This window comes from Eretmochelys imbricata, chromosome 6, assembly GCF_965152235.1.
Source record: "Eretmochelys imbricata isolate rEreImb1 chromosome 6, rEreImb1.hap1, whole genome shotgun sequence".
Classification (NCBI taxonomy): domain Eukaryota; kingdom Metazoa; phylum Chordata; order Testudines; family Cheloniidae; genus Eretmochelys; species Eretmochelys imbricata.
In genome coordinates this window covers 22,121,480-22,135,728 of record NC_135577.1, presented here as the reverse complement: position 1 = coordinate 22,135,728, position 14,249 = coordinate 22,121,480, and the positions used below count along the sequence as shown (strand labels likewise).

The 14,249-nt window shown below is 46.4% G+C and overlaps 1 protein-coding gene across 1 annotated transcript in view; it reads right to left on the bottom strand.

Moving 5' to 3' along the window:
- The window catches only part of PHRF1 (PHD and ring finger domains 1), a 45,183-nt gene extending 43,197 nt beyond the window's left edge, over positions 1 to 1,986 (bottom strand). Inside the window, exon 1 of the mRNA XM_077818213.1 lies at positions 1,845 to 1,986. The gene's annotated coding sequence lies outside the window, so the exon portion shown is untranslated. The remainder of the gene's footprint in view (positions 1 to 1,844) is intronic.
- Between the last annotated feature and the right edge of the window lie 12,263 nt (positions 1,987 to 14,249).

Genomic DNA, 14,249 nt, shown 5'->3' with positions numbered 1-14,249 from the left:
AACAGCTTCTCCACTATCATTCCCCTGAGGCTTTTCCATTCTCCCATCCTCTATGGACAGGGACAAAAACAGATCAGTTGTGTCCCCCTTGGACGGGGGTACAACAAAACAATACAGGGATCAAGACCTGGTAAGTATCACTGATTGGGTTATCCACAGCCATCGTCTGCCTTCCTGCAAATGTCTGAAAACACCCAGGACTACCTTAACGCTTTGCATCCATGTAGCAAACATCATGCTATAATACTCATAAAAATTATAGCTATGTAACACTATTTGATTATCTCTCATATCAGATCAGAGATAACATTTAGCAACTTCAGTTGCAAGAATCATACTACAGTCAAAGAACTGAAGGCACTGAAAGCAAGGCACCAGTGCTATCTGCACAATGTTAAAATGAAATTAGATAACACAAGGTAATCTATATTTGGGGAAAATACATTCAAGTATTAGCACCACAGGGTCAAATTTTAAAAGTCTCCTTCCAAATCTACACACAATTTAAATGCTGTGAAAAGTTTATACATGTAAACATGTATACATGAAGGTTCCATGCAAGCCTCACCTATGCAGATAGCTGAGATGCCAACCAGCTGGAGTAATTCTAAATATTACAAAATAGTTTAAAACATGCGAAAAACTAAAGCTTTTTCCCATTGGCTGTTGATATCACACACACACACACAATCCAATAAATGACGTGTGATCATATCAACAAAACTAGCTAGTTTTTTTATCTTTCTGTATGTTTCATATGATCAGTAAGAGGCACTGCAAACAGGGCAATTACTACACCCAACACCCCTGAGGCAAGCTATATTCACCTCAATGTGTCTTTCACATCCAGTTTTATTGCTAAATTGTACTTCAGAGGACATTTGAAACACTGAGATCAAGCCACACAGCGCCCATATCAATGAAGTAAGCAGTTTTGTGATGGTCCGTACTTTACTAATGTTAACATTCTCTGCCTAAAGGCTTGATACTGCATTTACTACAATAAGATAGCTTTTTAAGTAATATTTTTAAGGGTTTAGTAAGAGACACCCAGAAGTTACAGCTCTGAGCTTTTAAAACTCTAGCCCATCTTGCTGGGTGGGTTTGACAGCAACCAGATCGTCAGCCTTTGATTTGACAGAACTGCAGTCCTGCCCCCTAAGTCACACGGAGAAAACGGCCCCTGCCACACATTCGTTTAGTAGGAAAACCGCTTCAGAGGGGTTAGCCGTGTTAGTCTGCATCAGCAAAAACAACGAGGAGTCCTTGTGGCACCTTAGAGACTAACACGCTTATGTGCCACAAGCACCCCTCGCTGTTGTTGTTTTGTTTGTCTTGTTGTTTTGTTTTTTAAAAGAAAAAACAGCGTTTCTGAAATGTAACCTCCAGCACCTCGGCCGTGTTCTCAAAGGCCAGTGGCTACCGCTTATGTAAGCGGAGCTGGGGCTCCGCCACCCTGAGCTAGAGCGACCGCGGGGAGGGGGGGACGCTGCGGAGCTGCCCGACGGTGGAGTCCCCTGCCCGCGCGGAGGCCGGCTGGCGGGTGCGGGGAAGCGATGTGGCCTGTGGCCAAGGACGACGAGCGGCCAGGACAAGCCCCCGCAGCCAGCGCGCGCCGAGCCCCCCCCCGCAGCCAGCGCGCGCCAGAGTCTCCCTCCCGAGCCCCGCGCGCGCTCCACCCTCCAGCAAGCCTCTCAGGGCGGGCTGCCCACCCGCGGGGCTCCCTGAAGGCGGGGCTCTGCCCGCGGGGAGGGGGGGGGGAGACGCTCCGAGAGCTAAGCCGGCGGGGGGGACTCCGAGCGCTAAGCCGGCGGGGCCCTCCGCTCCCAGCCTCCGCGACTCACCCCCGGAGAAGACCCAGCGCCGCCGTCGCGGCCTCGCTCAGCAAACGCGCCGCCGCTGCGCTGCCCGGCTGACAAGGAACTGGGGGGGAGGGGAAGGGGGGCAGACTAGGCCAGGACACTGAGTGGGGGGGACGCAACGGCGCTGGAATCCCCACCCGGAACCAGGCTCGTAGCACTTCCGGGTCACGCCGCGAGCGCCGCTTCCCCCACAGGGCGGGGACACAAGCTGCCGGGTTGAACCATCGAGTCTACGGCGGGGATGAAGGGGAGGAAGAGTGGGAAGTAGCGGACCGAACCATTGGGAGGCTGTAAGGAGGGGGAGGGTGTATCTCCGCCCTGCCTGGGCTGTGCACAGCGGGGCTAGGGTGTAGTTTGCCTGTACAAATTTAGGGCAGCTCAGTAGCTGCTGAGGAGCATTCCCCCCTGCTAGGGGGAAGGGCTGGTTTCCCCGTAGCGCTGGCTGCCATGTGGGGGGCACACACACCAATCACCGGGCCCTGGCACCGGCCCCAGCAAATACTAGTGGGCAGGGGAGCCATATCACCCAGGTTTTGCTTGTCCCACTAGGAGCAAGACACCAACACCTCGAGGGCGCTGCCCCCATCCTCCGTATACCGCCCCCAGAGACCGCCCTGGGCATGCCGTGTGCCTTGCTGCCAGCAACGGGGTGGCACATGCCAGGCAGGGATCTGCCATGGCCACAGGCCACATGAGCTGCAGCCTAGGGCATGCTGGGCCCATTGTCCACACCGTCATGGGTTCCAAGGCCAAATGGGACCAGTGTGACCTTGTCTATGCTACAAAATTAAGTCAACCTAAGTTAGGTCAATATACAACCACCACCACAATTATTGCAGTTTTTCATGTCCACACTACCCTCCTCACCAGGAGAACTTGCACTGATTGGGGGCGTGGGGGGGCCTCACAGCTGGATCCCCCCCCACCCTGCTTGCACAGGGCTGACAACTTGACCCACCAGCCTTGAGGCAGAGGGGCACCACCTATGAGCCCACGCAGGGCTGACAGCCAACAGGTGAAGTAAGTAACATGTACATTGTGATCTTAACTACATCGACCCAAGCACTACGCCTCTCACGGACATGGAGCAGGTCGGTGCAGAGGGTGACTTACATCAGCGGTAGCAATGTTGTAGCGTACATGCTTACAGAGTTAGGTTGGTGTAAGCTGCCTTACGTCGACCTAACTCTGTCGTGTAGTAGACAAGACCTGTGATCATCTCATCTGACCTCCTGTGTAACAGGCCGTAGCACTTCCACAGCATTATTCTGAGAGCATATCTTTTAGAAAAACATCCAATCTTGATTTTAAAATGGTCAGTGATGGAGAATCCACCACCACCTTTGGTAAGTTGTTCCAATGGTTAATTACTCTCACCATTAAAAATTTACACCCTATGTCCAGTGTGAATTTGTCTCACTTCAACTTCCAGCCATTGGATCATATTATACCTTTCTCTGCTAGATTGAAAAGCCCATTATTAAATATTTGTTCCCCATGTAGATACTTACAAATATTTTGCCCTCCCCTGCTCTAGGATGCTTCCTTCTAGTTGGATATCTCTCCCGTTTACCTTTTCTTTCTTTACTCAAGGATATATTTACAGGCTACAGGCCTGGGACACCAGCAATTAAAGGGCAACACCCACCAACCAAAAAGAATTTACCCATATTATTAAAAAAATCACCTTAACTTGACTTTTGTATAACTGTTGTTCAGACTAGATTTAATGGTCCCTTTTGGTCTTAAAATCTATGATCTCCCATATTACACAGGCCATAGAATTTCACCCAGTTATCCCAGTTTTGAGCCCAGTCACTTGTGTTTGATTAAAGCATATTTTCCAGAAGGGTATTCAGTCTTTATCCAGGGATGAAGAATCCATCCTTCCCTTGGTAGTTTGCTCCAATGCCTAATCACTGTCACTTAAGAAAAAATGTGCCTTATTTCTCATTTGAATTTCTTTGGCTTCCCCTGCCAGCCACTGGTTCTTGTTATGCTTTTTTATTATTTATTATTATTATTATTTTTGTTGCTAGATTAAAGAGTTCTTTTTTTTTTAATTCCCTATGAAGGTACTTATGCACTGTACACTCAACTCACCTATCCATCTTCTTTTCAGTAAAAGACTGAGCTCTTTAAGACTCTTACTATGCCATTTTCTCCAGCCCTCAATCAGTTTTGTAGCTCTTTTCTGTATCCTCTCCAATTTTTCAACATCTTTTTTAAAATATGGACACCAAAACTTTATGCCACATTGCTATATTAGTCTCACCAATACTGTATACAGAGATAAAGTCACCTCTCTACTCTTACTCACCCTTTTATACATCCAAGGATCACATTTGCCCTTTTTGCCACAGCTTCAAGCTGGGAGCTCACATTAAGTTGCTTCAGAGTAGCAGCCGTGTTAGTCTGTATTCACAAAAAGAAAAGGAGTACTAGTGGCACCTTAGAGACTAACCAATTTATTTGAGCATAAGCTTCCGTGAGCTACAGCTCACTTCATCAGATGCATTAGCTCACGAAAGCTTATGCTCAAATAAATTGGTTAGTCTCTAAGGTTCCACTAGTATTCCTTTTCTTTTTATTAAGTTGCTTGTCCATTATGACCCATAAAACCTTTTCAGAGTTACTGCTTTCCAGGATACAGTCCCCCATTCTGAAGGTATGGCCTGCTTTCCTTGTGCCTAGACTATGACCTTTTATTTGGCTGTATTAAAACACATTTTGTTTGAATGGGCCCAGGTTATCCAGCGATCCAAATCACGCTGTATGACTGCTGTGTCCTCATCACTGTTTACCACTCTGCCAATCTCTGTGTCAACCACACATTTTTTCAGCAGTGATTTTAAATTTATTTCCAGATTGTTGATAAAAATATTGAACAACATCAGGACTAGAACCAACCCCTGAAATCCCTAGTCAAGTTAAAGAGTCTTCGGTTATCTTGACCTCCTACCTCAGTTGAAACCTACAAATTGCCCTATCACTAGGATTTTGCCTCCAACGACATAACTCAGGATAAGAACAAGCCTTTTTTCCTGGTGAAGACAAGACCACAGAGGTTGGTGGAGTTCAGATACTTGAGTTATTGGAGATAAGAAAAAAATTACATATTTTAGCTATTTATCTATTTATTCACTGTCCAGTAATTCAGATAGGTCAAGAGATTTTTCCTCAACCTGTCAAAATCATCGTCGTCAGACTCTGGGCTACCCCAAACATGGAAAGTTTGAACTCCAACCTTTTTCAGAATGTTATGAGCATGTGAAAATGGGAGGAAGGCTTTAAAATGAACATCTTGATATAACTACAGAGATTGCAAATTAGGAGGCATCTAAGATGAAATACTGGCTCTGTTGGAGTCAATGGCAAAATGTGCATTATCTTCTTATTGCCAGGATTTCAGCCCCTGGAATTTTTTTTACCTAAGGAAGAGGATTGTAGAGTTGCCTAATTTTGTGATTTTATCACAATTCTTGTGATACATGGTATTTTTCTAAAAGCCCAGCTGCTGGAATCTATAGAGCCTGAGAAAATCTTAAGAAGTTAATTGAATGTACTCTAAATGCTTAGAAACCAGAAGGCAAAAAAACCCCAAACCCCGCTCAAAATTAAAAAAAAAAAATACTCTTGTGATTTTTTAGCCAATTTCATGATTTTTGTGGGTGTGACTAATGATTTTTGAATGCCTGGGATTGGCAGTACTGGGAATGACAGAGGGACTATGGTGAAAAAGCAAGTTAGGATGGAGAAAAGAACAAGAATGAGAAGCAGACTGCTGCTTATAAATGTTTGGGGCCTGGTTTTATAGGGGTACTACTGAGCACCCACAACTCGCACTGAAGTCAACTGAAGGTGCAAGGACTCAGCACTTCTGAAGTTTTTCAAAGGGCTCAGCGGACAGCTGTTCCCGTAGTGACATTATGGCCAGATTTTCAAAACAGTGGCACATCCAACGTTCTGAGCTCATGCAAGTCTAGCCCTGATTGTGGCGGGTGCTGAGATCGTTTGAAAACTCTGGCCTTAGCACATTCTAAAAATTCACGTTTGAGGGTACGATAAAGGAAACAATAAACTAGCTCCACCACTAGAGGTTGCTCCTATACTCATTAAGAACAGCACACCCTCCTATCTGACTAGCCCGCTGACGATGTATGTTATCTGCAGTGTAGCTGTAGCTCTGGAGGTCCCGGGATATTAGAGACAAGCGGGGCGAGGTAATATCTTTTATTGGACCAACTTCTGCCGATGGGAGAGAGACACGCTTTCACGTCACACAGAGCTCTTCCTCAGGTCTGGGAAAGGTATCCCAGCCTCACAGGACAGGGCATTTTGTTCCATGGGGCGGTGGGTATAATAGACCAGGGAAGGCTAAGCGCTGCCGTCGCCATGGTGGCCCCGCCCCTTCCCCGAGGCCCCCACCACCTGCTGCTACTGCCTGCCATGTCTCCTCCAGTCCACATCCCACCCCGCTGCTTGCTGCATCCCTCCTCCTCGGGGACAGGGGAGTGAGGAGGGACGCGGAGAGCCAGTGGCGGGCGGGGGGAGTGAGGCGGCTCGGCTGGGCGCTGGGGCCAGTGGCTGGGCCAGTGGCTTGGCTGGGGGGATGGGGCCTTCAGGGGCGACTGGGCCCAGTGCTCAGGGGGCTGGCCTGGGGCTCGGGGGGCCAGCGGCTCGGCCAGGGGAGGGCCTTCAGGGGTGGGGGAACTGGCGGCGGTGGGTCTGGCCCGGCACTCACGGGGACGGTAGGGTGGCAGCTCTGCCCACTGTGGCTGGGATAGGTGGGCCAAGGCTCCTCCGGTCCCGGGGAGGCCCCTCAGGGCTTCTCCTGTTACAGGGGGTGGTGGGAAAAGCAGTGCCGACGAGCTAGCCTCCCCAAAGCAGGGGTTGACCCGCCACCCATGTTTTGTTCCAGCTTGCCTTTTGCTGCGACACCAGGAGTACCTTTCCCAGACCCTAAGAAGAGCTCTGTGTGGCTCGAAAGCTTGTCTCTCTCACCCACCAAAGTTGGTCCAGTAAACGATATTACCTCACCCACCTTGTCTCTCGTATCACAGTTAATACAAGGGAGAAACCTCGTGCTATTAATGCTCAGAGCCAGAGGAGAGAACGCAGCTGTTTCCATGCAGCCAGAGAATAGAAACTAGGCAGGATGAAAAGATCTGCTGATGACCACTCACCTACTGGCTGCACGCACATCTGAGAGAACCTAGGCAGTGCTCAGCTGACCTGTGCTTCGCTGCACTTACGCATCCCTGAGACCTTCAACTCCAGAGCAGCGATGAAGGACATAAAAGGATGCTGCAAAAATATGGTTTTAACAACACACTGGAAACCTGTGACCAATACACAGAGTGGGAGTTCATCCCCACCTGATGGGAGTTCACCTGAATAATAGAAAAGAGCAAAACTCAAAGGCTGGTAAGCAGTCTGTCTGCTGACACAGACACCTCAGGGTGCTTACTTTAATGGGGGTTGCCACACTAGTCCTGATTCTGCTTTATCAGGGTTTCCCCCGACCCTGCAAGCTGGGGAATGGGGGCACAGAAAAAGATGACACAACAAGGCAACCTTGCATTCCTCCAATCCCCCAGCTACCTCCCACCTAGTCGCTTCTTCATAGTACTCCAGCACCCACCCATCATGCCACTAATGGTACATTCTCCACTGCATTAACTGGTGGAGGGAAGAACTCTACTGGGATTTATGGAGGGATAGCTTCCCTCCAGAACTGGGCCAGTTCAGCTACAAACAAGAGCAATCCTCTTCCCCCTCTAAAAACATGGGAGGGAATGCAAAGAAAATACAATGATAACGGAGACTAAATAGTAATATCATAGGTGCTGACTCTGTGGGTGCTCCCAGTGCCTCCCACCTGCCGTCGGCCCCACTGGTCAGTGCCGCCTCCCAGCACCTCCCGCCCGCCACGGATCAGCTGTTTAGCAGCTTGCAGGAGGTGCTGGGAGGGAGGCGGAAGAGCGAGGGTGGGGTGCACTCAAGGGAGGGGGCAGAATGGGGCAGGAAGAAACAGGGCAGGGGCTTGGGGGAAAGGGTGGAGTGGAGCAGGGGTCGAGCACTCTTCGGGAAAGGACAAAGTCAGCACCTGTGAGTAATATCACACTTCTTGCCTCCTCCAGGCCCAGATTCAATGCAGGCAGTGACTCAGGGAAAGGCTGGTGACCCTTTACCATGACATCTGCTTTGATGGTGTGAGTGTCTGGCCTCTGCCTCACATGATGCATAGTTCAGAGCCCCATGTAGGACAGAACATTTCAAAGCAGTTATTGGAGCAACTAAACAAATATATAGCAGATGCAAACATACATGTGATACGTTATCATAAACATTAGGCATTGTGGGATAAGAGCTACAGTTGCAGTGTGATTCTCTAGTGTAGATGGGGCTTGCATGGGGCTGCAGACCCTTTGCCTAAGGTCGAGATTCACAAAGGTATTTAGGATCCTAACTTGCATTGAAATCAATGGAAGTTAAGAGCCTGTATACCTCTGTGGAGCTGGGCCTAAGATCCCAAGATGGCTGTTGCACTGTCAATGTACTAACAGTTGACCATAGAAGGGAGAAGAATTGGCAACAGGATATAGAGCTTCTGGGTCACCAGCTTAACTCCAGGCTGGAAGTTTTTACCATCTGATGGTTGATGTGCAGTGTGAAAGGAGTTTGGTGGTGCCCCAAGCCTTGATTCAAAGCCCACTGAAAAGACTCCATTGGCTTTGGAGAATTTTAGATCAGGCCCCCAGCTGGTTCATCAGGCCTGAAAGGTGTCAATACTGCAAAATCCTCTCTTGTGTAGTGCCAGCCTTTTCAGCAGTTGCACCAGGAAGGCCAAACAGAATTTCCCTCTGATTCCCTAGAAGTGATCCTCTCCCACCTCAACTTGGACTCTCATGGTTTGTTCAGTGGATAAGCAGAGGACTTCATCTTTCTCTAACCCCATAAAGATATGTAACCTCCATCCTGCACACCAAAAAAACCTGACTATGGTTTGGTGAATCTCATTTTGAAAGGAAAACGCTGGTATTTCTACGTATAGATGAAAGACTTGGAAGGAACGACTTGTGCCATCTAGTCAGACCCCTGGCAACAAGGAGTTCACCATCAGCCTATCAGATCTCACTCAGAACACCTCTGAATTTGCTGTAACTCCCTTGTCAGACATCCTGTTTCTCTCTCTACTTGGGATTTGAGTTGATCTCCCACACCCCCGCCATTATCTCTCATTTACTAATGAAAGTGGCCAGTAGCAGCATTCCTATTTTCTAGCAGATGCACAGAGACACAAAACCAGCAGGGTAGCAGCTTTGCTTAATTTCTGTTTGTACTGTAGGCTGTGTTATCAGATGCCGTTTTAAACAGCAGGCTCTTTCTTTATTTACAGGACTGACGCCCACTATCTACAGAACTAAGTAAATGAAACAAGAGTGAATCACATCACAGGGGTGTGGATCTATATTGGTTTCTTTATAGTTTTATCACTTTATCTATACCCTACCCTCTTTCTCATTCTCCCTTGATTTTCCTGTCCCAGGAGCTGAGGTGTTTGAGTCAATTGCTAACCAGGCTCCTTCCACCATCAGATTGTTTTGCTAGAGAGTTTTTTTAACCTAGTTAGCTAGAATGGGCAGGTGAGGATTATGCACTGTGACATGTCAGCCAAAAACATTTGCTGAGGTTATCCTGATAAAAATTGTACAAAAAGTCATAGGAGTTGGGGGTTCTGGCTTCATTGTAATGGGTCCTCCAAGACATGTTACAGAAGGGAAAGCTGAAATTAACATAAAATAACTCACTGGAAATAAAATTAATAAATACACAATATAATATATTAGAATATTTAAAGATTTTTATATATCTTTTTTAAGCAATCAGGTTAGTTCCTGGTTGAAAATTTGAGATTTCCCTCTCAAATCTGCACAGCTGATCTCAACCTCAAATGTTTGGATCACCTGCTGGGGAAATCACACGAGAAGGGAGAAAATAATTTTTCCTGTATTATTTCATCCTCTACAGTCTTCTATAGGTCTTTAAATCTTGACAGTCCGTTGGAAAGAGGAACTGAACCCACATTACTCATGAGTCAGTCAAGAAAACTGCCCTATCTATTTATGAAAAAAAGAAGCAAAATAAAGCATTGGATCTGTGAAATCTGTAGAGCAATTACATACAGGTGCACGCATACAACCAAGAAACAGGCATGTTCCAGGGCCAGCACCGGGCTGGCACCTTGTCAGAAGTTGAAGAAAGAGAGAAACAGAATTCCCTTCCCTGATGATACCAAAGGTAGCTAAGTGAATGTGTCAGTGTATTCTGTTATTTTCTCACTGGTCTGAGAGAGAGATGAAGAGAGAGGAGGGTAGAGGGCTGCCTTAAAGCAACAGCCACTAACCACCGTATACTTTAAAAGAAAAACAAGCCCTTCATTTTGAAAATATTAGTTAAACACTGTTAGGATACAATATGGACTTGCACAGTTTTGATACAATACAGCATTTGTGGCCCGCTGAGAGAATCATTCTTATTACAGGGAACAGGAAAAGTCCAATCCTGGTCTCTTTTCACTAACAGAGCAAACAAAATAATTTTGTTCCTCTTTGTTTATGCCAGTTCTGGTACCAGTTTCACCTCGGCAATGACCCTAGCAAGGAGAGAGGCCATGCTGATTCCTATCCTACAGTATACCAGAGGAGGACATCTTCCATCATCCCAAAATGTGATCATCTTTAAAAATAAATTCCATCTTTTGCAAATTCTTGGTTTCAATGTGTTTTGAAACTGAGCTGGAGACAAAGGGCCAAATTCTCCATTTGGGTTAGCAAGTACTACTCCATTGAAGTACAGGAAGGTACTCCCATGAATGTCCCAGAGACTAAGAGCTAGATCCATCCTCTTTTGAAGTCAGTGGGGGGTCTTGCAGTTTACCTCAGTGGATACAGAACTGGACCTTAAAAATCACACCTCTTCCATTTTCCAATATAGCAAATAGAGCTGTTTGCTCATTGAGACACTGCTTCTTTCCATATTGCTGTGTGGTGTGTTGGTTTCAGCCCCTGCTTTACACTATATGTTTTCAATATGAGGCACAGAGATTTAGCTATGTGCAACACTTACTGTATTAACAGTGGGAATCATGCAGCTAAGCCACCCAGAGCTGCTTTGAAAACACACTCTAGATCTCCTTTGCTTTTCACCTAAGGCTTGCATCCAGATTTAATAGGATTTCATTAGCACAAGGGGGCCTCCATCCCTGATTTGGGCCCAGGGGCACTGCTGCAGTATAAAGTAATAAATAAATAAATAATAACAACAGTTTGTAAGGATAACGTTTTACATGAGAAAACTTTAGATCTCTCATAGCACAAAGGGAACGAAGTGTGTCTTGGAAGTTAAACTAACATCGGTGTCAGATTTCAGAGTAGCAGCCATGTTAGTCTGTATCCGCAAAAAGAAAAGGAGGACTTGTGGCACCTTCGAGACTAACAAATTTATTTGAGCAAAAGTTTTCGTGAGCTACAGCTCACTTCACTGGATGCATCTACTAGTCCATCTTGACTCACGGAAAAGGTTGAAGCACTTGTGAAATGTAGCCGGTGGATGAAAAGTATTGCAGAAAGAGGGAAGGATCTAGTAACTCCAACACCGAAGTTGTTAACCATAGTCAGAACTTAAGTCATGAGTAGGGAACACAGCAGAGGAATTGATCAAGTTGGCTTTCACATGGTTCTCCTCAGTTCCTCTTCTACTGTGTTTACAAGATCACCCAGGCTAGACAAATCATTGCTTTTGCCTTCATTTCTGAATGCATATATGGATCAGGATTAGATTCTCCAGTCTGGTTCACAGCAGCACAAAGTGGCCTTAAAGCCACTTTGAGAAAGGGCCAATGGAGAATTTTCCCTGCCCAAGGGAGCTCTGCCCACGGAAAGCTGTAGGACTGTCCCAGGTTCAAGGTGTGGGGCACAGAGAGCGTAGGGAGAAGGGCTCTTACACTGGGGCTGCGCAGCTGTGGATCAGGAAACAGCAGCCAGCCTTCTAGGTTCCCTTTCCACTGTACTCAAGCAGAACTCAGGCAGGATGGAGAATCAACAAACTCAGTGTACAAAAACAGGGCCAAAGGTAACCCTGGTGCAAGCAAGTGGCACTCCCATTAACTTCTAAGGAGATTGCATCTGCTTATATAAGTTGAATTTATCCCCCTTTGTTAAGCATCCGAAAAGAATCTTAGGTCAACCAGTTACCATGGAATCATGTGATGCAACTTCCAAAATGAGGCCAAAAACAAATGGCCAGAAACAGCCAAGTTTGTGTCCTGTAAAGTAACTGCGTAGGGCACCATATCAGTCCCTGCTTTGTGGGTCCACTCTATGGCCTCCCAAGTCAGAGCCAGCACACCAAAGGGCCACCAGTGAGCACATGCTCTTCAGCCATCTCTGTTCCTTTAAAGTACTATTAATCCTGCAGATTCCCTTATAGTGTGCTGCACTCCATGGCATTCATCCCCAGGGTCAGGCATAGGCCAGGTTAATAGTATCAGCTGTGTTTTCAGCATACTGCTGCAGAGAGGAGGACAAATGGACAGGTGCCAGTCCCCCATAAGATGCTGCTAAATGAAGCTGAGGAGGGAAACTGAGTTCCCCAATGACCCCACAGTGTCTTGCTTTAGCTGTCAAAGCCCTCCTGATCCTCCTGATGACGAGTGCCTTCCTTGACCCCAGTATTCCATATTCCATTCTGACTAGATTGATGTATTTGTAAGATGGGCAGAGCCTCGGGCAGACGCCTCAGATCCATACAGCTGACTGCTCCCAAGGCCCAGAGATTGCCATTATCTGCATTGTCACACAGAAGTACACGCCCCTCATCCTACCCCCCAAACTGCCCACACAGTGGAGAGTCATGGCATAGATGTCACTGCTGTTAATAAAATCACTAGAAATTACATAGGTGGTGTCATGATGCTTACTTACTCCGTAATATGGTAACACCCTGTCAAATAGAAAGCTCTGATGACAGTATTTCTGTATAATGTCTCTGTAAACAAAAGCTAACTCTTGTACGGACTGTTTCAGTTCTGATGTTTGCATGGCAAGGATTTGTAAAATTGTTGAAGCCTCCAAAATAAATAAAGAGTTAAAAAAAAAAGAAAATGTCTTTGCTGGTTGGAGTGCTGGGTGGGCACCTTTCTTTCAGAGGTACATGAACTGGCTAGCACCAGTTCTCTGTATTACAGCACGTGATATCTTTAGTGTTATAGAATGAGGAATTCAGAGTAGCAGCCGTGTTAGTCTGTAGCTGCAAAAAGAAAAAGAGGACTTGTGGCACCTTAGAGACTAACAAATTTATTTGAGCATAAGCTTTTGTGAGCTACAGCTCACTTCATCGGAGCTGTAGCTCACGAAAGCTTATGCTCAAATAAATTTGTTAGTCTCTAAGGTGCCACAAGTCCTCCTTTTCTTTTTGCAGAGTGAGGAAGTGGACTTTGGCTTCTGACTAAAAACCACCTATTGTCTTCACCCTGTGGATTTGAACCTACTCCAAGCTCTGCTCTCCACTGTGTGTCACGCACAGCTAGGCACTGTGATAATTAGAACGGCAGCTACATTCTCCTCAGAAACCTCATCCTGGCGAGTTCACATCGTGGCTGTAACATTTATCTGTGGAGCAAAAATTAGCAAAGACAGCCTAGTTGGGATGGTGTAGTGAGCTAAATGTCCAAGTTTGAAATCCTGAGAGTCCCCGGTTCACCTCTCAGCAGTGTTGTTTCAGCCCTTCATCTTTCCAGTGAAAATAAACTTGGATCTGTGCAGATTCCTATGTAAAAGCCTTTAACCTGCAACCTAACCACATGCCGGTCTATAAAGATCCATGGCATTCTTCGTAAGAAAAAGAGCTTGTCCGAGGACACTAAAACCACTTGTCTCTTCCCCTTACTGTTGTGTTGTGTGCTGATTAGTGGAGGATAGTTTGATCATAATTTGTGTGTTGCTGTGAATGTTCTTGGCACTCCCTGGCAACCTGTGTGAGCTGATCCCCTGTAGTGATTGATTTACTAGATGATACCTGCTTGCCAGCAGCTAATGGAGTTCCTCAAGAGGTAGAAGATGCTGAAGCTTTTGTTTTCAAATCTTGTTGATGACCTCTGCGGGGGGATCTTTACATTTTCCGCAAAATTCTCAGTGAAGTCAATGGACCTGATTCAAATCTCACAGTGCTTTTACACCCATATAACTTTGTTGACTTACATGGCATTACTCTGGATATACGCCAGTGTAAATGAGAGCGGAATCAGGGCCCAAGGGAATTTTGCTTGAGTAAGGAATGCTGAATAGGACACTACATATAAAATATAACCATGGACATTAAAAA